General features: G+C 39.7%; 1 pseudogene; it reads right to left on the bottom strand.

The window, feature by feature from the left end:
- Positions 1-17,343: 17,343 nt before the first annotated feature.
- LOC119826681 lies at positions 17,344-18,585 on the bottom strand (annotated as a pseudogene).
- Positions 18,586-26,729: the final 8,144 nt, after the last annotated feature.

Here is a 26,729-nt window from a genome sequence, read left to right as displayed (position 1 = left end):
CTTAGTTATGATAAAAGATAAAATAGATTTAAATATTGTAACTATAATTCTTGCTTGATAACTCTTTTGTTACATGTAATTTTACTATGTTAAAGTTAAAGCCTTTCTTTTTTGTTTAAACAGAAAAAGGGGAAATGATGGAGGAGTGTCTCTGTGTTACTTTTATTATTAATAAAGAAACTGCTTTGGCCCTTTAAGAGACAGAAAATTAGGTAGGCGGAGTAAACAGAACAGAATGCTGGGTAGAAGGCAGTGGGGAGATGCTTCAGGCAGTCACCATATGCAGTCGCCATGCTTCTCCTCTCCAAGATGGATGCAGGTTAAGATCTCTCCTGGTAAGCCACACCTCATGGTGCTACATGGATTACTAAATATGGGTTAAAGGAAGATGTGAGAATTAACCAATAAGAGGCTACAGATAATGGGCCAGACAGTATTTAAATAAATACAGTTTCTGTGTAATTATTTTGGGCAAAGCTAGCCGGGTGGCAGGACACAGCCTGCCACTCCATTCTACACTTCAACACTTCAAAGACTTACAGAAAATGGCATTTAAAATGATTTAAGAATGTAGACATCTGCTTCTGGCTGCATCAATTACTTAAGAGAGGTTGATGGGCATTGAAGAAACTCGTTATGGAATTTGCCTTCAGTGTGACAAGGCTAGCCATTTGGGCAAGATACTGCTCTTGTTTGTACTTTTTGATGGTATGCTATTGATGGAAGACTCTCATTGGCTAATAAAGAAACTGCCTGGCCCATTTGATTGGCCAGCTCTTAGGTGGGCGGAGTAGACAGAACAGGATGAAGGAAGTGAGGTAGATGGCTCAGTAAGATGCCATGCCTCTCCTAAATTAGTCAGACTGCTGTGCCTCTCCTCAGAGAGATGACAGATGTGATGGAGCCAGCCACCAGGACAGACATGCTGAATCTTTCCCGGTAAGACACCGCTTGTGGTGTTACACAGATTATTAGATATGGGTTAGTCAATATGTGAGTAAGAGGCTGAAAATAATGGGCCAGGCAGTGTTTAAAAGAATACAGTTTCCGTGTAATTATTTCGGGTGTAAAGCTGACCATGCGGGAGCCGGGCAGCGGGAACGCAGCCCGTCAGCTCCTCACTACATGCTATGTGAACTGGACATGCAGGACCCATGGCAAAGTGACTGCTGAGCATTCCAAAAGAGGGGATGATCCTTTAGGGTTCCTGCTTCACAGAAGAAACTGAAAGACATTCTGTAGGATATAGAAGAAAGTGACTGAAAAATTGCTAAAATAGGTGAAACAACCTTTCAAATTTCCTTCTTTATGAAAAAAATCCAGATACTATGGGTCTATTGGCTGAAGATGGATGCCCCATTGTTACAGAAGAACTTTGGATGATAGTCCAGACAGCAAGATGTCTCTGTCAATTCTAAAACATTGGAAGTTGCTTATAATATATTTCCTATTTTCTTAGGTAATATCCTTCTGAGGTCTTTGATAAGACATCAGCCAAAACCTTACCTGGTAAGCCACAGCCTTGTGGCAATACACAAATTAATATCAATGTATTAATTCAAGATGTAAGAGCTAGCTAGAAATATGCCTGAGTCATTGACCAAACAGTGTTGTAATTAATATAGTTTCTGTGCAATTTGTGTCTGAGCAGCCAGAAGATGAACCAGTATCCTCTGTCTATACACAGGTGCAGTTTCAAAGCTTATGTGGCAATATGTTTGCATATACTTTAAAAGTATTTACTTGTTCCAGACGAGTTTGATCAACAGAGTGCATTCCAAAAAAGCCAAGGCTACACAAGAGAAACCCTGTCTCAAAACCCAAAGCAAACAACAACAACAACAACAACAACAACAAAACAGTATTTACTGAAAGGCAAGCTGAGTTCCTCACTCTGTTTGCTAAATAAGACAATACTAAGTGCAAGATGCCAAGCTCTGTTGTACCCTGTAGTAGAGGAGCCTGATTCATCCTTGGGTGTGGCCACTGCAGATCTGTAATGACTCCAGCATCCTTAAGCATCCTTAAGCGTCCTTAAACTTTTCTAGTCCCTGGGGCAAGATGTGTTTGGTTCTGTGATGGGGGAATCAAAGCGACCAACAGGACACCCATATCATTAATGTTGAGGTTTTGGGTCAGCGAGAGACCTATGTGGATTATAGAACTTTTTTCTGGTCTCCACTCAGCCCTATAGATTCTAGTTTATCCTTCCTGTCCATCTTTTCTTCCAGGCTTCCAGGCCAACTCACTTTTGACTGCTTTGAACAGCCTCACAGTATTGCTCTGGATTCCTCTCAAGTATATAAGGTCAAATCCATGGCATAAGTTACACGGCACACACAGCACTGGCAGTCTTTCTACTAATCCTACTTCTCAGAACAAATCCTGAAGAACATAGGCTTGAATGAGCCTGCCAGCATTTTTCCATGGCAACACTGTATCTCAAGGATGTCAAGCTATTAGTCCAAGGTTACATAAGTAACAAGTGGTAGAAGATACAATGCCTGCTCCTCTTCTCTCTACTTCCAAAAGCTTTAGTCAGATTAATCTGTTTTATAAAATACAATGCAAGAATTACACTTGTGTGAAATATTAATTGATTGATGAGTGTCACATTGAAAACAAGCAAGGTAATTAATCTAATTCAGCACTGGTGATTAGGTCTCATTAATACTATATTTAGTATGTGAGCATCTAATTTCTTTTAAGAGACATAGATAAATTGGAGGAATTTTTAGAAGACTAACCAACCAAAGGGGGACTTGGGAAGTAGAAATGTTAATGAAATAGTTCAAGCAATAAAATATTTGGAATAAAACAGGGGTTGCGGTTAGAAGATACTATTACAGTACACAAAGCAGTGGAAAGATGGGGGAGAAAAGCATTTAAAAGTCTAAGGGACTAAAAAAATTTTGTAAGAGGAGATAAACATAGCATCCACTATTCTAAAAATGCACAAAAGTGTCACACTACTCCAAAACTACCAGTTAAAGACTGGGCATTTCAAATAATGTAGTAAGGAGTGGTGAGCTGTGTCCCTATAATTTTTGAATAGATGAGAGAGAAAACCCAGTCCAATGATCTGGTTACCACTTACACTACCTAAGACTCTAAGCAACAATGGAGAGGATATCTGAACTGTCCTTCCCCTGTAATCAGATTGATGGCTACCTTAATTGTCATCATAGAAGCTTCATCCAGCAACTGATCGAAGCAAATACAGAGATCCACAGCTAAGCACTGGGCCAAGCTCCTGAAGGTCAGATGAAGATAGGAAAGAGCAACAATATGAGCAAAGGGTTCAAGACCATGGTAGGGAAACCCACAGAAGCAGCTGACCGGAGCTAGTGGGAGTTCACTGACTCCAGACTGACAGCTGGGAACTTGCATAGTACTAAACTAGGCGCTCTGAATGTGGGTAACAGTTGTAAGGCTTGGGCAGTTTGTGGGTTCACTGGAAGTGGGATCAGGATTCATTCCTAGCCCATAAAGTAGCTTTTGGAATCCTATTCCCTATGGAGGGATACCTTGCTCAACCTAGATACAGAAGGGAGGGCCGTGGTGCTGCTTCAGCTTGATGTGACAGACATTGTTGACTTCCCATGGGAGGTCTTACCCTTTCTGAGGAGTGGATACAGGGTGGGATGGAGAGATGGGTGTGGGGAGCAAGAGGAGGGGAAGGAGAGGATTGGTATGTGAAATAATAAATAAGATGTTTTAAAAAGAAATTCAACTGCAATGTGACTGGTTCCTGTCTTCTCAAGTTCTCCACTGCTCTAACTGGTGGCTCTGAATGAAAGCGATGTCTTTGCAATCTTGCTTTATAAAATCTTTCATACTTCAAATAGTTTCTGACACTATCTTTGTCTTGCACTGAAGTTACTCAGCCTCAAGGTTTATTTCACTGGTTTTAAAACCAGTGTACCATTAGGCATGCAATACTCATCATACCATATATAAATTTGTATCTGGGACTCTATCAATAATAATGAACATAAAATGAAACAAGGCCTCATTGGGGTTTGGTATCATGTTAGTAGTGTAAGTATCCCGAGGTATAAGCACCTCAATAAAGATTAGGAAAAGAAAGCAAGGAGCAAACCTGCACATTCCCTTTTTGGCAAACACACACACACACACACACACACACACACACACACACACACATAAATGGAGCAGTTTTGTCTGGGGGATTGCATTAGGGATAGTGATGTTCTAGTGATAAAGTTGAGGGCTGGATATTGAGTGTTCAGAACTTTTTAGAGGCTAAACTAGTTGTAATCTCAGTACTCAGGAGAAGGGGGTGGGGATGCTTTCAACAAATTAGCTTGCCAAACTAGTTCAAATAACAAGCTCAATGAAAGACTCTTACTTAGCACACAAGGTGAAGAGCAATGGGTTAAGACACATGTCAACTGTTCCTCCTAGGTAGGAACAACAACCCTGAAGAAAATTGACTGTGTCTTCCCTAGCAGCCATGAACTGCCAGTGGCAGCTCAGCTTGGGACGCATTATTCCATAGACTATGTATGCCTTGGGTGAGTTCTCTTCAAGGGGTTCATATTTCTAAGAACTCTATATGGTAGACAGACTGTCAATTGTAAAATGGGAAATCAGAGCAACCCAATGCAGCTGTTTCCCATGAAGAAACAAATACCACATTAAATTAGCAATGAAGTATATTTTAAAAAATGGGCTTGCATGAACCCAGAAAACAAGGGCTGCTGCTTGACAGGGTTGTAGAGCAGATCAATGCAAACAGTCCTTCGCATAATTCCAAAAGACACTGTCTGCATAAACTCCACTGTGGCTTACCAAAGGTGTTTACCAGCTGTAGGAGTTCCCTGGTAGAACTTCTGGGATCACTTATGTATACTATCATATCATTGGCAAATAGCAAAAATTTGACTTCTTCCTTTCCAGTTTGTATCCTCTTGATCTCCCTTTGTTATCTTATTGCTCTAACTAGAACTTCAATTTACTTCAAAAAGGATGATGGGCATTGAAGAACCTCCATATAAAGTTTGCTTTTTTGTGGCAAAGCTAGATACTGGGCAAGAAACTGCCCTTGCCTCAGCTGCTGACATTATGATGTCCAAATTGGACTTGCAGGACACAAAAGAAGGCAACTGCCAGACTTTGCTAAGATAAAGTAGTTCAGTCCTTTAAAGTTCCTGCTTCACAGAAAAGTCTGTCAGATATTCTAGGCCTCTAGGCTGAAGATAGATGCACCAATGTTGCAGAGAAATCTTTAGGTGACTGTCCAGGCAACACGATGTCTCTGTCATTTTTATAGTTTGGAAAGCTGTTTTCTCTGCATTTCCTCTTCACTCAGGTAATGGGGTTGAAGACTCAACAGTTATAATTACAGCTTTCCTTATTACTAAATTCAGAAGATAAACCCACAAAAGAGTTGTAAGGTTTACAAGGTTGAGAGACATAAAAACTTAAGTTGTTTATCTAAGAAAATGTTTTAAGGTCTACAAAGATATTTCTAGGTCAGTAATAGAGGTTATAATAGAAAGTAAATTAGGTACAAAACTTTGGACTCACCAATATAGGATAGATAATGGAGTATGTTCTGTGAGTTTGCCAAATACAAATGGACTAGACATTGTGAATGTATTTTTGTTTGTTTTTTTAAGACAGGGTTTCTCTGTAGCTTTGGAACTTGTCCTAGAAACCGGTTCAAAGTGGTTCACACCGGCTCAGGACTGTCGAGACCGGTTCAAACCGGTTCAGTCTAGTCAAGACCAGTTCAGACTGGCCCAAACTGGTTCAGACCGGTTCAGACTGGTTTAAACCAGTTCGGACCAGCTAAAACTGGCTCAAACTAGTTCAGACTGGCTCAGACCGGCTAAAACTTGTTCAAACCAGTTCATACCAGTCGAGACCGGTTCAAACCAGTTATACTGGTTCAAACCTGCTCAAACCAGTTCAGACTGGCTCAAACTGGTTCAGGCTGGTTCAAAACAGATCAAACCAGTTGAGACCGGTTCAAGCCGGTTCAGACTGGCTCAAACCAGCTCAAACCGATTCAGACCAGCTCAGACCAGTCACGACAGGTTCAGACTGGTTCATACCACTTTAAACCAGGACAAACTGCTTCAAACCTGTTCAGAATGCTCAAACCGGTTCAGACCAGCTCAAATGGGTTCAGACTGGTTCAGACTGGATCAGACCAGATGAGACAGGTTCAAACTGGTTCAGACTGGTTCAAACTGATTCAAACCAGTTCAGACCGGTCGAGACTGGTTCAAACAGTTCAGACTGGATCAGGCAAGCTCAAACTGGTTCAAACGGGTTCAGACTGGTTTGGACCAGTTCAGATTGGATCAAACCAGTTTAGACCAGTTCAGACAAGCTCAGACTGGTTCAAACCAGTTCAGACAAGACTAGACCGGTTCAGACTGGGTTTTTACTGGTTCAAACTGGTTCAAACCTGTTCAGACCAGTTCAAACCAGTTCAGGCTGGCTCAAACCGGTTCAGAGCAGTTCAGACAGGTTCAAACCGGTTCAGACTGGTTTACACCAGTTCAGACCGGTCCAAACAGGCCCAAACCAGTTGAGACCAGTTCAAAATGGTTCAGACCAATTCAAATTGTTTCAAACCAATCGAAACTGATTCAAACCGGTTCAGACCAGATCAAACTGGTTCAGACTGATTCAAACTGGTTCAAACTGATTGAGTCCTGTTGAGACCAGTTCAGACAAGTTCAGACAGGTTCAGAACAGTTTACACCGGCTCAGACTGGTTCAAACTGGTTAAGAACTGGTCAAACCAGTCCAAACTGGTACAAACTGGTTCAGACCAGTTCACACAGGTTTAAACCAGTCAAGACCAGTTCAGACTGGCTCAAACTGGTTTAGACCAGTAGAAAATGGTGCAGACCAGTTCAGACCTGTTCAAACTGGTTCAGACCAGCTCAAACCGGTCAAGACTGGTCAAGACCGGTTTAGACCGGTTCAGACCGTTTCAGACCAGTCCAGACCAGACTAAACTGGTTCAGACCAGTCGAGACTGGTTCAGACCAGTTCAGACCAATCTAGCCTGGTTCAGACCAGTTTAAACCGGTTCAGACCGGCTCAGACCGGTTCAGAGAGGTTTATAACGGTTCAGACTGGTTCAGACCGGTTTAAACCTGTTCAGTCCGATTCAGACTGGTTTACACCGGCTCAGACCAGTGTAAACCGGTTCAGACTGGTTTAGACCAGTTCAAACTGGTCAAGACCATTTCAAGCCGGTTCACACCAGATCAAACTGGTTCAGACCAGTTCAAACTGGTTCAGACCGGTTCAGACTGGTCAAGACCGGTTCAGACCGGTTCAGACCGGTTCAGAGAGGTTTATAATGGTTCGGACTGGTTCAGACCGGTTTAAAACTGTTCAGTCTGATTCAGACTGGTTTACACCGGCTCATACCAGTTCAAACCGGTTCAAAGCAGTTTGTACCGGTTAAGACCGTTTTATACTGGTTCAGACCGGTTCAAACTGGTTCAAACTGGCCGAGATCAGTTCAAGTCGGTTCAAACTGGTTCAGACCGGTTCAGACTGGTTTAGACTGGTTAAGACCAGTTCAGACCAGTTTAAACCGGCTCAGACCCACTTAAACCGGTTCAAATTGGTTCAGGCCAGTTCAGAACGGTTCAAACTGGTCGAGACCAGTTCAGACTGGTTCAGACCGGTTTAGACCAGTTTAAATCGGCTTAGACTGGATCAAACCGTTTCAGTCCAGTTCAGACTGGTTTATCCTGGTTCAGACCAGTTCAGACCGGTTCAAATTGGCTCAAACAGGTTGAGACCGGTTCAAACCGGTTCAGACTGGTTTATACCAGTTCAGATCGGGTCAAACCGGTCGAGACCGGTTCATACTGGTTTGTACCAGTTCAAATTATTTCGAGACTGGTTGAGTCCGGTTTAGATCAGTTTATACCGTTTCAGACCGGTTCAGACTGGTTCAGACCGGTTCAGACTGGTCAAGACCGTTCCTGACCTGTCCAGATCAGTTTAAACCGGCTCAGACCAGTTCAGACCGGTTCAGACTGGTTCAAACTGTTCAAGACCTTTTCAAACCAGTTCAGTTCAGTTCAGACTGGTTCAGACTAGTTCAATCCGGTTTAGACAGGTTCAGACCGGTCCAGACTGGTTCAAACCAGTTCAGATAGCTTCAAACTGTTTCAGACAGTTTCAGACCGGTTCAGACCAGTTTATACTGGTTCAGACTGGTTCAGACTGGTTCAAACCTGTCTAGACTGGTTCAGACCAGTCCAGACCAGTTCAAACCAGTTCAGACCGGCTCAGACCGGCTCAGACCGGTTTATAGTGGTTCAGACCTTTTAAAACTGTTTCAAACAGGTTGAGACCAGTTTAAACCTTAGAAACCGGTTCAGACTGGTTTTTACTGGTTCAGACTGGTTCAAACTGGACCCCTTCACACTGGCTCAGACCGGTTCAAACTAGTTCATACCGGTTAAGAATAGTCAAGACCAGTCTATAGTTTAGTCACTGGTTTATACTGGTTCAGACTCGTTTATATTGGTTTAGACCGGTTCAAACTGGTTCAAAATGATTCAGACCAGCTCAAACCAGTTCAAACCAGTTCAGACCTGCTCAGACTGTTTCATAGATATGACATATCATCTGGCACAAGAGCATGGATGTCTAGGTCCCATAGCAATGCTCTTTTTGTTATAAAATGCTATTTCTCCTCCAAATACAGCTAGGATGGTAAAAGAAAAGTCCTATTTTTTTTAAAAAAATAGCAAAATATAGCAGATGAACACATATAATACTATAAGCTCTTAAGTCTTCAATTGTAAATGTAGATTTGTTCATCATGGCACTTTGAATGTAAGCCTTTGGTCTCTTGAAATTTGTAAGTTCTTTTCAATGATGACTAAGCATAGTTTTCACTGATGACTAAGCATATTTTTCCTGACAGCCATCTGTTTTCCACTCACCATATGCGTGAGACACAGAGGTTTATCTTCTGGAGCCTTGGTAATAATAAGCAGCACATGTGATTTGTACCCTTGCACTTTCTAGGGAGAAACAGGCAGCGATAAATTTCTGTTAGTTTGGAAATAAAGATGGTGAAAATGAACCACTTGGTTTTTAAATACTTGGCAAACTGGGTTCACTATGTCAAAGAAAAAAAATTATGTTGGCTTTGTGGAATTATGGGACATGAAAGACAATGGAAATATTTATTTTCAAATAAAATCCTGCCAATCACAAGTACAATGTTAAAATGTTTAAGAAAGTTATTATTAGTTTGTCTTTCAACATGCACCATTCACACCACATATACTGTTACTAGAATGACTTTACCTATGCTATTTGCTTAAATATTTTCACAGTACATTTGCTGGAGCATTGGAGTTGAGGTCCACAGAGTTAGAAGGGAGTTCGGGAGTTCCTTAGGCTTGGGTCATTATAACTTTCTTTCAGAGAACAATAAAAATCTAATAACTTATGTTAAGGAGATATACAGCTAGGGGGTCAAAAGAAGCTCCTTGTTAATCTATAAAATACTTTTTTGTTCTTATTTTTTTAATTTTGAACAATACACATATGTAAATTTACTTTTAAATATTTTAAGTATATTTACTTAATGATTCAATGTATATTCATATTTTCAGAGAGAGAGAGAGAGAGAGAGAGAGAGAGAGAGAGAGGTCCCTCTGTCCACTTATTAATTCTCATGTAGGTTAGGCTTTTGGGCTGGAGTTAGTAAATGAGTTAATAAAAGAACTGATTAACAATAAAAGGCATAAATGTTTCACTAATTTAATTTCACATGTATGTGATGGTCTTCATGAAGGATTTCAGTTTGAAGAAATGTCTAAAACATAATGCTTTCCTACTTTATTCACAGAACTATAAATTTATGAAGAAATGCCAGGAAGAAAGGATGTTTGGATTAGTATAGTTCCAGGGCATTCTTGCCAGTAGCAGGACCTTAAACATTCTAACACTGTACTTGTGATTGGCAGGATTTTATTTGAAAATAAATATTTCCATTGTCTTTCATGTCCCATAATTCCACAAAGCCAACATAATTTTTTTCTTTGACATAGTGAACCCAGTTTGCCAAGTATTTAAAAACCAAGTGGTTCATTTTCACCGTCTTTATTTCCAAACTAACAGAAATTTATCCCTGCCTGTTTCTCCCTAGAAAGTGCAAGGGTACAAATCACATGTGCTGCTTATTATTACCAAGGCTCCAGAAGATAAACCTCTATGTCTCACGCATATGGTGAGTGGAAATTTTCTTTGCGGAAATGCTTTTCTGGTTTTAGATCCCTTCTCATACACTTTTCTAATCTCTAGTCTACCAGCCATTTTTTGGATGGTTGTTTTATGCTCCCCAGAGCTGAAGGAAGCCCAGCAGGTGACTTATGTGTTCCTTATGGTGGTTCAGAGCATTGAACCTGGGGCTGGTTGTCAAGGAGATGTTTATGTAAGACTGGCCTTTAGCTGGTTTTACTGTCTAAGATCCTTAGGAGCTGGTATTCCCACAGAACCCATCTTTGGTTTTTGTCTTGCCTTCCTTTTTATCTCCTTCCCATTGCTTATCTCCTCTTCTTATGCATGTTCACAGAGAGTTGATACTGTTTTCTTTTCTTGGGAGAGAAGCTTTAGCTATTTGTCTGGTTGTATTCTCTTGCTCCTGAACTACCTTTTCATGTTCTAGTTGCTGGCACATGGGAATTCTGACCCAATACTCTTGGAACTTGACGTTACAAATTTATGAACCAAATTCATGGAAGGGAGATATACCCTGACATTTATTAATTCGAAAATTGTTCTTCCAAGCTTCCTGCTTAAGCTAAGGAGTTGGTGAATAAATTTGAACTCTAAAGCCAGAGTGCCTCTTTGTTCTTAATATGTAATACAATTGCTTTCCGGAAGCAATAAAGATGACCAAATGTCCAGGAACGAGGTCAAAGAAAAAAAGGAAAATTGACCTTAGATTGACACTCAGGCCAGACTGAACCTGAAAGAGCAGCAGAACTATGAGAACAAGGAGAGTTTAGCAGATTTGATCTGCATAAGAATGACACGTGAAGCTGGGAAAGGATGATTGGCTTTCAATAGGAGCATTCAGGACTTGGTGGCTAATGGCAGGAAAGACGTTCAGGATGTACTGGCGCTCGCTATGTCCATACAGTTTTGATGGGATGCATGACTGATGCTCTCAGCCAGTGGTAAGAATGCTGATTCCTCTTTCAAAACAAAGGAAATGCTCTTGAGTTAGACCCACAAAGCCCTAACCGTCTTATCTTCTAACAGTAGTGTGAAACTTCTAATGGAGGGCTATTCAAGGACAAGTGTGGAAGAAGCCTAGGTGTTTCAGATTCCATGAAATGTTACTTTTTAATACTATTTACCTTTCTTTTTAAGTGGAACGGAAACTGCAGGAAAAGGAAAGAGGAAGAAAAACCTTACTTTCTGTAAGGCCTCAGATCATTTGATGTGGAAATGAGGAACTTCACTCACTGTGGGTGAGTGCAAACTTAGTGACCAGGACTTAGACTTGTGGTCCAAGCCCTTGTCAATCACCCACATCACCTTCCGGATCAACTTTCTTGGCCCTGAAGATCCTGTCTTTCTAAACAGTCCTTAAAGAGTAAAGAATGCTTGTGTTTTCAGCTTACTTTTATTGGCTGATATCATCTTATAATACAACGTACAGTAACGAGTTCAGAATTTTTAAAATATATTATTACTAGCACAACGAATATGAGTCTCCTACTTTGTACTGCTTTTCACATGGTTTCCACGGAGAAAAAAATGGCAGGTTTTCCTATATAGAAACCATATGAAAAACAATACAAAGTAGGTTTTCAAAAGATCCCTGAAAACAGACATGAAATAATTGTGTTATAGTAGAGAGGAGGGATGAGTTAGAGGGAGATTCAGAGTAGTGAGGACTAATCGGAGGTTAAAAGTTATTAGCTACTTAGTGACAGAACCCCAGTCAATCTGTTTGCACTTGGGCCCAAAGACTGTATATTCTGATATCAAATTCATATCTTTCTAGAAACTAACTATACCAGCCCAGCAGTCCTGGAAAAATTTTACTTGGTCAGAATTTTGTTATGGGTATATGGTAGTTAACATACGGTGTCTCACATGTAGGGTTGCTGTGAGATCCACTAAGAGCATATCTGTGCTAAAATGCTAAGGGAGTACATGGTTTGATATTCGACAGTGGGATTGCATGACGTACCAATAGTACAAATGAAACAAAACTATATACTAAAAACAATGCAGCTAGAAGCCCTTTACTGGAACCTCACCTTGAGCCACACAACGCAATCCCAAATGTACTACCATTGACCAAGGGAACCAAGAGACTCATTTGAATAAAGGAAGTGACAGGTTTTTTATTAGCTTTTTGAGGAGGGTAAAGCTTTGTAATTATCCATTAGCTGTAAACCTGGTTTTAAGAGATTTTTTTTCTTCCTATATACTGGCACCCTGACCGTGCACATGGTGGGTCATTGGATGGCTTACTCTGCTCTCCTGAGTTGTATTTGGCAACAGCATCTTGTAGAAGCATCCTGGTCTCACAGTATGGGTATGGCTAGGTCATAATGCCTAGAACTGTCAAGAAAAAAAACACAAGCAGAGTGGAAGAAGCATGCCAAGTACAGATGACAATGACCAAGATAACCCTGTATTAGATTCAGATATGAAACTAATGCTCAGGACATTTATTTGCAGAGCTGAGTAGAATCAAGGGGGCACACATGATAGGAAGATGGAGGCACCAAATATTTATTCTATTTTAGCTACTGTCAGTAGCTATAGGTGTGCTTAGATAGGTGGCCTTAACCAACAATCAACAAAAGAACTTCATGAAATAAAATAAAAAAAGCTGTACAGTAAAGGAAACAGTTCATTGAGTGAAGAGACAACCTAGGGAATGGTGGGAATCTTGGGCAGAATATTAATATTTATACTATACAAAGAACTAAAAAAACTAAACAAGAAATAAAGAAGCCTAAAAAGTGGGCTCATGAAATGAACAGAGAGCTCTCAAAAGATGAAATACAAATATCCCCAAAAAGAGAAAGAAAAAAATGTTCAAACTTCACTAGCCATCAGAGAAATATAATCAAAACTATATTGAAATTCCACCTCACCCCAGTAAGAATAGCAGTCATAGAGAAAACAAATAACAAATGTTGGTAAGGATGTAGACAAAAAGGAAGTCTTGTATTGTGACTGGAATATAAATTGGTCTAGCTACTATGGAAGTTAGTATGCGGGATTCTCAAACTGAAAATAGGTCTCCCATTTGATCACACGGTACCTCTTCTGGGTATTTACACAAAAGGCTTCAAGTCAACAGGTCACAGAGATAGTTCCACATCAATATTTATTGCAATATTCTTCAGAATATATAAATTGTGGAATCAAGCTTAGTGTTCAGCAACAAAGAATGGGTAAGAAAAATGTGGTGTATATACACAATGAATTTTTTCAAACATAAATAAGGAAATTTGTATAGTTTGAAGGAAAATAGATGAAGCTGAAAATGACATTGTTAAGTGAAGTAAGCAAGTCTCAGAAAGACAAAGAGTATTTAATTTCTTGCACTTATGATTCCTAGGTTTTTATTAGAGACATAAAGTCACGTCTATAATCACGAAACTCTCCAGGAGGCCAAATAGGCCTGACAAAGGGAGGGGTGAGTGGAGATTAGGTGGGGGATCACCCCAGCATACAATGTATAGTTGTGTGAAAATAAAAAATAAATTTCAAAAAGAAGAAGCAGCCTGGAAAGCTTTTTTTCAGAGTAACCGAGGCAGCTGTTAACTCATGCTTTAGAGATGTCATCGAAGTAAAGCCATTGAAAAACTCAAAGCATATTGCTCAGCTATGTGACTTTCAAAATTAAAGAATTGTCCCCTTTCTATATATATATATATATATATATATACATACATATATATACATATTAATGCGTGTGTGTGTGAATGCGTGCACACGCATGTGCACATTCATGTGGAGGCTTATGGCTAGTGTTGGAATCTTCCTCGATTGCTCCTCCATTGTGTTCTTCCAGTCAGGGTGACAACATGCCTGGAGATCCCCTGGGCTCTACTTCCTGGAGGCCTGAATTCCAGGTGACCCCATGGCTACCTTGCATTTGTGGGAGTTCTTACCCTCTGAACACTTGTCACCTTGCTTGTACAGCAGACTCTTTGAATGCTGAGCCATCTTTCTGGTCCCCAAGTTAGAGATTTTTAAATCCACTCTGATCAAAGGTTCTTGTTTGGCTGACAGAACATCTGACACCAGAGTTGATTCCAGGGATCATCTTGTGAGCTATGACATTTTCCTTGTCAGTTCCTCACGCCTTACTGTGTTACATGTGTGGCTGTATTAAACTCAAATAGATTTTTAGCTGTTTTAGTGAAGGACTTCTTGTCTGAAACCCTCTTGGTATGGGACAATTGTCTATATTCTGTCAATTATGTTTTAAATAAACACTGATTGGCCAGTAGCCAGGCAGGAAGTATAGGCGGGACAACCAGACAGGAAGTAGAGGTGGATCAATGAGAACAGGAGAATTCTGGGAAGAGGCAAGCTTCCTCTGCAGTCCTGTCCAGACACAGAAGAAGCAAGATGTGACTACACTGCTGAAAAAAGAACTGAGCCATATGGCTAACACAGATAAGAATAATGGACTAATGTAAGTTATAAGAGTTAATAAGAAACCTGAGCTAATGGGCCAATCCATTTATCATTAATGTAGACCTCTGTGTGATTTCTTTGGAACTTAACAACTGCAGGAACCGGGCAGGACAGAAACATCAGACAACAACTCTCTGGCCTTGGCATCTAATCTGCTATTTTCTTACAAAGCTGTTAAATGTCTGCTAATACATTAAAGGCCTAGATTTCATTTTGCCTTCATCCCCTTGTGGTGGTTCTGAACTATTTCAGTTTGATAAAGAACAATGTGGAAATTGGGGGCATTAGCCTTATAATCATCTTATATTCAAATAGAAAAATTTTGTTTCCCAGTTGAGAGAACAACCTTTGACAGAAATGTCCAGGTTCAGTGAGTCATTCTCCATGAAATTCTCAGCTGATTGGCTGACCCACAGCTCGGCTAACTGCTAACTCCTAACATTTACACTGTTATTTTCACACAACACCCTCAGGATGCTTTTTGGATCCCCCTCCCCTTTAAAATCCCTGTTACATTATCTAGACTTAATTCATCAGATTCCATTACCAGAAAGTCACACAACTTGTCTTGTACAATGAAAATAAAGAATTGGGGAATAAAACATAATTAGTTGAATTCTTGGCAACCCTGTCTGCTCATTTCTCTTTATTTAGATCATTACCCTTGTTTAAAAGAATTTTCATCACAAGTCTCTCACTCTCAAACTTGTCCTTTTGCATTTGGCAAATTCCTGTTATTTCCGATAGATATTTTCAGCACTTCGGGACTTTTCCTCTAACATATTCATCTTCTTCATGGCATTGCTTCATCTCACAAAGCTCTCCCCAGAGTTTTATTAGTTGCTCATTTCTCTGTTTTTGATAGTTGAGTTTTCACCCTTGGAGAAAGTTTTCTGCGCCACTTAATGGGAATCTAAATTGATCTTCTAACCTTCCCAGTATCTAGAAAGACTTCAGTAGTAGGATAGCGATTATGGAACCTTTCTCAATTTTGCCAGTCAGACACCTTGAAGAAATCAATTAGTAGGCAAATTATTAATTAATTGAGCATTTAGAGTGTTCTTACTTTTGAAAAATCAATTAGGCCTTTGCCCTTAGTTTTCAAGCATTGCTCCACTATTAATTGTTTTAAACAGCAGCTCATCAGCAATTGGTTGAGATCAGCTGACTGTTGTTTTTTGTTCATATGCTTTGCTTAATTGATTAATACAATGAGCTGAAAACCTTTAACATCATTGATCTTGTCATGCAATGCTGAGTAATTGGTTGGCAAAATGTGATTTTTTTTTTTTAAATTAGTGAACCAATGGTTCAAAGGCTCGGTCCAACAGCAAACTGCAGTCAGCAAAAAAAGAAGATTTTCCAGATTTCTTCCAGCCAGGTAACCTGAGTGACAGCCTGAACTCATTCTTGAAGCCAATACTACTGTGATAGTTTCTTGTTCTGTAATAAGCAGACATGGATCTAATCTACATGGGAAGAAGTAAAAGACAAGATCTCCTGAGTAAATTGGGAGCATGGGGACTATGGGAGAGGGTTGAAGGGGAGGGGAAGGGCTGGAAGGGGAGCAGAGAAAAATGTAGAGCTCAATAAAATCAATAAAAAAGTAATCACAATGGCCATCTATTGTTTCAATGCCTGAATTTTACTTATCAGTGGTAAGTGTGGATCCCATTGCAGTTCTGAGGAGATGGCTGTTGAGGTTGAACTCTTACCAGAGTTACAAGAGACTGACAGCTGGTAGGATAGAGCTTTGTAATATCTTCACATGGTGTTAGGTGATGGGCAGAGTCACGGGCTCAGCTCAGCCACTTGTGTTTCTAAGAAGCTTTTTTTTCTGGTGACTCTTTGTCCCTGGCTTTCTAAATGTAGTTCTGTCCCTGAATTGTTATGGTATTTAGCTTGTTTGTATGGCATCTTCTGCCATGAAACTAAACTGACAAAGTTCCTGGGCTTAATCTAAGGGCTTTCAGATATTTAGTACTACACCCGACTTTAAAACACAGTTGATGCTGAAGGAATATTGGTTGACCAAATGAATGCATGTGTGCATGCACACACGCATACAAACACACACACGTAAACACAAAATCTTTTGTTCAGATACGGAAATATATTTTATCTTTATACATATGTTATATCATATTACATAAATTGTATCTGTCATTGTCATCATTATGATAGAATTTCTATGTCAGTATATCTGACGTAGATAAAATAGACATCTATCATGTAAAAGATATTTATTTTCTGACTTCATCTATCATCTGTTTTTTGTTTGTTTGTTTGTTTTTACTTTTTTTTCTTTCACCCACTCACAGACAGTGCTCTTATGGGTCACAGAGGCTTTTATTCTGCATGAAGAACCACTGGGGCAGGGTCCCGCCTGTGGCCACCCTAGAGATCACACTGGGCTTGGAAGTGAGATGACAAACAATGATTCGGACCAGTCCCATGATTACAAAGCTGGGGTTCCCAGCAGGGCTCCAAGTGGTCAAGTGAGGCATTGACAATGGTGTCTAAGGAAGCAGTGGCATGGGAGGGGCAGGCACTGGCTGGCCTTGAGCCACCTCAACGACTTCAGGGACAGGGTCTAGACAGCTGATGGCTCCAGGGATCTCCACCCACACTTTACTTGGCCAGGGGGTTCCTGAAGAATCTGCCGGCAAACTTATCCTTGCTGCCCAGCTCTTCCTCGATTCTGAGAATCTGATTGTACTTGGACAGGAGCTCAGATTGGCTTGATCTGTGCAGTGCAGAGCCCCACCACCAGTCAGCGATGAAAGTATCCTTAGTCTCCCCACAGAGATAGGACACCATGACACCCCAACCATTGGACTAAGCCAGCTTACATGCTTGCAGAGACTCAGTCACAGAGCCGATCTGGTTCCCTTTGAGCAGGAGCCAGTTGCAGGACTTCTCACTGACAACCTTGGCCATCCTCTTAGGGTTGGCCACTGTGGGATTTTCCTCAACCACCTGGATGCCAGCACCAGCTGTGAACTTCTGCCCGGCTTCCCAGTCATCCTTGTCAAAGGGGTCATGGATGGACACCACTGAATACTCCCGGATGAAGGACTTATACAGGCCAACTAGCTACTCATCAGGAGACTTGAAGTTCAGGTCATACTTGCCGGACCTGAAGAACTCAGAGGCAGCCACGTTCATGTCGATGACAGCCTGGTCAGGGTAGCCAGCCTTCCCAATTGCGTTCTTCAGCAGCGCCAGAGCTTCTTTGTTCTCCAGGATGTTAGGTGCAAATCTGCCCACATCACCCACATTGGTGGCATCCTTCCCATATTTCTCCTTGACATTCTTTAGGTTGTGATAGACCTCTGCTCCAATGCGCATGCTTTCCCGGAAAGTGGACGCTCCCTCAGGGAGGATCATGAACTTCTACATGGCCAGCTTATTGCCAGCATGAGAACGGCCGTTGATCACATTGAAAGGTAGGACCGGCAGGGTGACTCCAGGGATTCCCTAGCCAAGTCAACCATGTGGCAGGAGATGGGTACCCCTTTTCTGCAGTACCAGCTTTGCAAACAGCCAGCGACACTCCCAGGATGGCATTGGCACCAAATTTGGATTTATTCTCAGTGCCGTCTGTCTCAATCATCAGCTTGTCGATCTTCTCTTGTCTCAGAGCATTCCCTGTCTTGCTAACAGAGCAGGTGCTCAACTGCCTTTGAGACACCCTTCCCCATACAGTGTCTCGTCATTGTCATGGAGTTCTATGGGCTCATAGATGCCAGTGGAGGCAACGCTGGGCACTGCAGCTCAGAAAAGACCTTTTGAGGTGTAGAGATCAACCTCAACCATGGGACTCTCACGGGAGTCAAAGATCTCTCGGGCACGGACCTTGAGAATAGACATGGTGAGTTTCTGGCAGTCGGATTGCCATGGAGGAAAAACCACAAATGTTTCTGCACACATCCTGGAGAGAATTTAGGGGAGACATGTTCCCGAGCTCTCTTCTGTTTTTCTTAAACAGGTGAAAAAGCAAGGTTGCTTTCCAAGCTAGTTATTTGATGTTCAAGATATTTGGCAATTATTTGGAATTTTTCTCTATTTTTCATGCTGCCAAGGCCTCATGCGTTAGCCAGGGTGTGTGGTCATTTCTTGATAAGCAATCTAATTTATTTCACTCTTGTGTCTTTAGACACTATGAGATAAAATTTAAATATTTTAAATAAACCTCTCAAGATATTATTAACAAAAAATGATTTCCAGTCAAATTAATTGTGTGAAATCTATCAAATTCACATCTTTGGGGACTGTCTGATATGTGCTAAAATACTGAAAATTCTGGCAAGTCTAGTCACAATATTACAATCTGTAGTTTGTGACCTGGGAACCCTTTGGGGAATATTGGCCAGTGTCTCAGAGATAGAGTAGTCTGTAGAGCCCACGATGAGAAATGTGGCTCTAATTCTCGAAAGGCCAGAGAACCACATCTCAATTATGGTTCTTGTATAGGACAACAGGCTGACCAAAGCAGGCTCTCCAGATTTCCAGACAAGCTATGAGTATAGCAACTTTTAATGTCTCCTTTTCTATTCATTTGTGGCTGGTTTTCTGGTAATAGTAGTTTATTGAGAGAAACCAGGTTAAAATAAAAAGAAAAATACCTTTATGAATTTTCATGTACAAATAAATTCAGAAAGCCTAGGAAAACCACACATTTTTCATTCTTCTCATTAACATGAGCCACGGTCAGCTTTAGCTGTCAACCTGACAGGACCTAGAATCTCCTGTGAAGACATTCTCAATGAGGATTGTCAACACTGAGTTAAACTGTCCACATGCCTGTGAGGGAGGGATTGTCTTAATTGTCCTAACTGATGCTGGTAGCACTTTGTAGTGGAGGCCCACAGAACAGGACATGAAAGGAAACCTTTTGGCATTTTTGCCTGGTTGCCCTCACTATTGCTATTGAGTTGATTTACCCTGTTGCTGACACTGCTGATTCCTAGGCTGAGGTTAGGGCCAACTTCTTCAACTTTTCAACATGGATGGAGGATAAGCAGATCTCCCAGAATCATCTAGCCTTCAGCAGCCCACTGTGACTACTGAGGCTCCCAGCATCATGGCCTGAAAAACTACTAGGTTCTCAGGTTTTCTGGTGTATGACAGCCATGTCAGGCCACTCTGACAATATTATATAAGCCACGAAAATAAATTCTCTTTGATTATAAATTAGTTATATCAGTTCTGTCCCTTTAGAGAACTCTGACGTAATATGCAAATTGACTTTCCAGTGGGTGTTGCAGTACAATAGCCTTCCCATGGTTTAAAGCACAGATCTCTCTTGTTTCTGGGTGTATGGGGGACCAGTGCCTATTGGAAATGACCGTGGATAATTAGGAAACTTTTGGAGGATCTTAGGAATTATTTCCCAGAATTTCTCACTGTGTGGCCTAGTTATGTTCCCAGGATATCCAGGGTCCGCTCATCTTCCAGTTTAAGGTGCTGGAAATCCATTTGTCAGCCTCCCACAGCCTGTCATAACTGTCTTCAAGGACTGGGCTGAGGCTCAGGGCACCTACAGAGAGCAGAGCTAAAAATAATAACAAAATTAATATGCATTTGGGAAACAATTGCTCAGGCAAACCAATACACGCATAATGGATTCTGTCCAAAGCTTCATTTTCCAAACTGAAGAACAATAAGATGCATATTAACCCAGGTGAGTGTCGAAACAGATTCTTGGCAGCCTGTGATTAGATAAAGGAGCTCATGCAGCCTGAATACAGTAGGCACAGTTAAAATTAGGCAGCATCACAAAGGGACGAAGATGAGATACATTAATGTTCAACCCGTTGTTAATTCAAAAATCTTTCTTTTAAAATTCTGTGTAACTTTGAAGTTTAAACATCATTTTATTTTCTTTGCAAACTGGCTAACTCTGATTTCTAATTTAATTGCTAAATGTTCAGGAGCCTGTGGTGAGTGGGAGTTCTATTTTAGAAATGAAATTGGAGAATTTATAAAGAAGTTTAAATTATATAACTTTCATATGCTCTTATTAATACCTGGTTAAAGAAAAATGGTAGTTTAATATTATTCTTGTTAGATATTTCATATGTAAAGTAGGAAGTTTTGATTTCAACAGACATTTTGAAGCTAAGTGCACTGGCACACACCTTTTATACCAGCTTTGAGGGAGCAGAGTCGTGTGGATCTCTGTGAGTTTGAGACTAGCCTGGACTACATAGTGAGTCACAAAAGAAAAGAAAAGAAAGAAAGAAAAGAAAGAAAAAGAGGAAAAAAAGGAAAGAAAAATGGAGGGCAAAAAGAATGGCTCACTGGTTAAGAGTACTTGCTGTTCTTTCAGAGGATCCAGGTTTAATTCCCACCACCCACCTTCATGGCTCACAATCACCCGTGATTCATGTTTGAGGGAATCTGACACCCTCTTCTGGCCTCTCCAGGCACCATCCTATGGTGGTGGTGTAGACATAAACACTCCAAAACAAAGTGTAGCAAAAGCACTTTATGCTTTAAGAAAATTTAGTATATAAATACTGAAATAAGTAATTTTGGAATGAAAAATGATTTATAATTATAAATATAAAAGCAAATGGGTAAGTGGGTTTTCCATAATTCAGTTAAATAAATTTCGCAAAAAGATGATGAAAATCTTACAATAATTGTAAGATCACACTTTTGCTTATTGAAGGCATGTAAGAGTAAGGCATGTTTCTAAGTTCATAGAATTTTATGGAACAAATCATAGCTATGTTATGAGGTACAATGTAATGATTTGACATACATATATATGTATATGAAATATTGAATAGTTCAATGAAACTAATTAGCATATTTATAACCTTACTTATTTTTCTCTGAAGAAATATTTAAAACTTTCTTATTTTGAAATATATGTTGTTTTATTCTAGCCATTCTGCCATGTGATGACTCTCAAAATTGTTTAGATGATTCCCAACCCCAGCCTCTCACAACTGCACCATACTCTATTTCTCTGTGACTACATTGTTTTAGATTCCACATAAAAATGAGTTCATATTGCATTTGTCTTTTTTTCCCTATTACTGCAATATCTTCTAAGTTTATGTATAATTGCGAATGACATGATTTTCTTCATTTAAAGGCATAGTTGTATTTCATTGTGTATTTATAATTTTTAATGCTTTCATGTGTTGATGGACATTTAGATTGATTCTATATATCAGCTTTTAGAAATAATGGCAACAAACATGGGGTTGCAAGTAACCCTTGGACACATTTGTTTTCAATTGGTTTGGGTAAATGAGGTGGCGAGATATCATGAAAGCTGTATTTGTAGCTTGTTAAGGAATCTTCATACTATTTTTCTCTACACTTTACTAATTGACATAATCAATAATAGTATAAAAGATTTCCTATTGCTCCTCGTTTTAACAAAACTTGTTTCTCATCTTTACCAAAAATCAGTGTTTGGTGCTGTGACTTTGGTGTTTATTTTTGTTTTGTTTTTCAACACAGTGTTTCTCTGGGTAGGATCTTGCTGTCCTGGAACTCACTGTATAGACCAAGTTAGCTTCAAACTCACAGAGATCTGTCTGCCCCTGCCTCCCAAATGCTGGGATTAAAGGAATGCAGCACTATTACCCATCTCAGTTTGTCTTTTTGAGGCAGGGTATAATGTACCACAGGCTGGTCTTGAACTCACGATGTGTTCAAAGATGACTCCGAACGTCATTGCAGTTGTGTGCTTCCTCTCCTGGTTTTCAGTAGTGCTAAGGACTGGATCCAGGGATGTGAGTATGCTAGATAAGCACCAAGTGAGCAATCTCCCCAGGCCAACTTTCATCTTACTCACAGAAAGCCATTCTCACAGGTCTGAGGGGAGGAGACTTCACTATGGTTTCAGTGCACACAGGTCAGTAGTACTGAGTATTTTTCCATTTACTCCCCATGTGTGCATGTCTTTGGGGAATTCCTGTTTAGGACCTCTGATTATTTTCTCACTTGGCTTAATCATTTCCTTGCTATTGAGTTGTAATCTCTTAGTTCCTTGTAGATCTTGAACTTAATCCCATGTTAGATGCGTATTTTGTAAATATTTTTCTCCCTGACTGTAATTTCCTTTTCACTTTATTAGCGGCTAAGGTATGGGTCTGAAAAAGAAAAAGAAATCCGTGTGGACAGATGGCAGAAGACGTATTTCTATTTAGTTTAGAAAGGGAAGCTATTATTTGCTGAGTATATAGCTATATAGCAAGCCTTAACTAAACAATTTATGTAAATTATTTCATTGAAGTGTGTCATCACCCATAAAGGTGATATTGCCCTTGTTTTACTTTAGAGATGAAACATGAGGTGCAGGCTGCAAAGTACAGCAAAGGAGATTGAAATATAACACTGTTAGTGACTGATTCCCATCCAGTTTGCAATGCAAGGATCACAGGACTGTAATACACATTGCATTTTCCTCTCTACTGCTGAATATGAATTCAGATGCTGCATTTGATTCCTCAGTGAGAGAATTCCTCTTGACACTAATGCCATCCGAGAGCTTCCATTTTTCATATGTTCTTTGGAAGCTGTGCTCCATCAGCAAGAATTTCTCTCTTTCCACCATCAATAAAGAGCTGGATAAGAGGGGATTGTTTTTTTTTTTTTTCCTATCATGCAAGATTATAATGATTTGTAATCATAGTAATTCCTTTCTTTTTTGACTTTGTGTATCTGGTAAATGAAGCTGAAAAGTATTTTGTGCATAAGAAGCCTGTCAAGAATGCTAACTGCCATGACCATCAGTCTCTACTCAAGGGCATGAAACAAAACATGTGCAATGGCTTCCAGCTGCCAAGGGGTGGGCACATGAGGAAGAGTGGATATGTTCTGTCTCTTCTTTTGGATTCTTAACTGAGAAAACATATTTAAAAATAGAAATTCATCCAAAGATAATCAGCAAGACTTCTTGTAATTGCACTTGTTATATTATCTATCAATTTGACTGTAAATTCACAGGGGCCTTTATTCACTGAAGAGAAACCAAAAAAAGTGTGTGTGCTCATGTATGTATGTGAGTCTATGTGGCATGTGATGTGTGTATGTGTGTGTGGTGTGTATATGAGGTATGTGGGTTTTGTGTGTATATGTGTGTGTGTATTAGTTATATGTAAGTTTGATGTTTGTGGTATATGAGTGTGTGTGGCATGTATACTCTGTGTACACACACACACACACACATATAATATTTGTATGTTGTACATGTGGCCTGTGTATCTCATGTATGTGTGTGGTATTTTGTGGTATATGGTGTGTGTGTGTGTGGTCTGATGTGTATGTGTGTGTGGTTTAAACAGTCATGAAACTAAGGGCAACAGAGATATGGTTATAATTATAGATGCCCTTTTCTCTAAGCCCACACTTTATTTTCATGTTTATGCAGGTGAGATTTAAAAACACAAGAAGCATTCAATTCAGAATTATGTTTTTCACAAAAATTACAGCAAAATTCTATCTTACACTTATTTATATTTTATAAGACATATGACCATTTCCTAAACCTCTGGGTGTAATATATTTTAAAATACTAGCACAATTACTAGGCTGAAAAAGAGCACTAACTAGACATTTCCCCTAAGAAAACCATTTCACATATTGACTCAGAATTATGTATTAAGCTAGGAAAGTTTAATATTCCATATAAAAAAGAATGAGTTATTCTTTCTTTGGGAGTTATAAATTTGGATTTTAGACTTCTGTCTATTTACTATTTCAAACGCAGCCCATGTTTCTATAATTTTGAGGTGGGCATTGAATATACAAGCTTTGGTGATGAAACAGCTTCCTTTTCTTTCTTGACATCAACACAGAATCACTTACCTATTTGAATACATACTACGTTCTCCACATATAAACGAAGCATCGCTAAGCAAGTCAACTGTGTGTTTTTGAGAACCAGCAGAGTTCAATGTTTTCCTAACTCTCTGAGTCTGGGGAACATAAATAATCACTTTAATTCTCTGGTGGACCCTGAATTACATAGTAAATTATATCAAGCCTGGAAAGGCTCCATTTAAAAAAAACCTTACACATTTCTTTTATAGGAAGAATATGAGATATGAATTAACTCAAATGGTATTTAAGGTTTTGACTAAAAATGGCAGAACTAGAAATAATTCTTACTATTTGCGGGGGAAAGCTCTGGAGGTCATTTGAAAAAAAGGATTAAACTGAAAAAGAGAAAGGCAGAAAGGAAGAGAGAGATAATTAATTGAGTGTACTAGAGATGAATAACTAAATGAAAATATACAGATCTGCCAGAGTGCAGGGCAGTCAAAATAATAATAATCAAATCTTACTGACTCTTAATTGTGTAGTGAGGGGCTGCGTTCCTGCTGCCCTGCTTTCGGCCTCCTGACTAGCTTATGCCCCAAAATAATTACACAGAAAACTGTATTCTTTTAAACACTGCCTGGCCCATTATTTCTAGCCTCTTATTGTCTAATTCTCACATCTTGACTAACCCATATCTAATAATCTGTGTAGCACCACAAAGTGGTGCCTTACCAGGTAGATTCTAGCGTACGTCCATCTTGGGCTGGAGCTTCATCGCATCTGGCATCTCTCTGAGGAGAGGCACGGCAGTCTGCCTAACTTAGGAGAGGTGTGGCATCTTACTGATCCTTCTACCTCACTTCCTCTTCCTGTTCTGTCTACTCCACCCACCTAAGGGGCGGTCTATCAAATGGGCCAGGCAGTTTCTTTATTAGCCAATGAAATCAACTCAAACAGAAGACTCTCCCACATCATTTCCCCTTTTTCTGTTTAAACAATAAAAAGAAGGCTTTAACTTTAACATAGTAAAATTACATATAACAAAATAGTTATCAAGTAAGAATTAGTTACAATACTTATATCCATTTTATCTTTTATCATAACAAAGGAAAACTTTAACTATCTATCCATTCTTCAACTCCATCAAAGACTCCAGAAGGATATAATATTACCTAAGTAAATAAGAAGTAAGCAACTTACAAAACTCTAGAAATGACAGAGACATCTCGCTGCCTGGACAGTCACCCAAAGTTCCTCTGTACCGTTGGGGCATCCATCTTCGGCCTTCAGGCCCATAGTTTCCAGCAGACATTTCCATAAAGCAAGAAATTTCAAAGACAGTTCAGTCACTTTCTGCTGTGTCCTGCAGAATGTCTTGCAGACTCTTTCATGAATCAGGAACCCTGAGAGACCATCTCACTTTTAGGCAACTTCAGCAGTCCTCTCTCTGAGGGTTCTCTATGTCCAGTTTATGCAATAGTCCAGGCAAGAGCAGTTTCTTGCCCAAATGACTATCAAACTCAATAAGGATCCTCTTTGATGCCCATATTCCTTTTGAAGTAGATTGGTGCTGCCAGGAGCAGACATGTCTCATTGTCATGAAAAGTCCTAAGTTATTAAAACATCTAAAATGCGATATTCTGTAGTCTTTGAAAGATATGAAGAATGCCTATGTAACTTAAATAAATCTCTATATAGCTAGAAAATCTAACTAACATAACTACAAGTTTTACTAATATTGATAACTATCCATTAACAACCTATATACATTACATTTTTAAATGAACTACACAATCACAATACATTAATCAGTATCAGAAATACATATACATATAACAAAATTGACCTTAAATTTAAATCACTAAAGCTAAATCCATATCAATGCAAATTACTCATCTCCATATTATATCCCCCTTTAAATGTAAAAGAACATTTATAAACAATATTTGGGAAAATGGGCGCAGTTATTTCTCTCCAAACTGCTTCCTGCTGAATGGGGACGCTGTTAATTAGGTCTTTCATGGTGTAACCTGTGTGCCAGGTTCATCTCAGTCATCAGTTGGGTGAAGTAATTTTCTGAAGGTGTTCACAGCAACCTTTCAGGAGGGCGTGGTCTATCATACCATACTGGGATAGAAGCAATCCACAGGGTCTCATTTTCTGTAAAAACAAAGGAAGAATCTCTTTTCCAAAGTATCATATCCTTAGATCCAAATTCTGAAGTC

This window comes from Arvicola amphibius, chromosome 1 (genome assembly GCF_903992535.2).
Source record: "Arvicola amphibius chromosome 1, mArvAmp1.2, whole genome shotgun sequence".
NCBI lineage: Eukaryota > Metazoa > Chordata > Mammalia > Rodentia > Cricetidae > Arvicola > Arvicola amphibius.
This window is presented reverse-complemented; position numbering and strand designations above follow the sequence as displayed.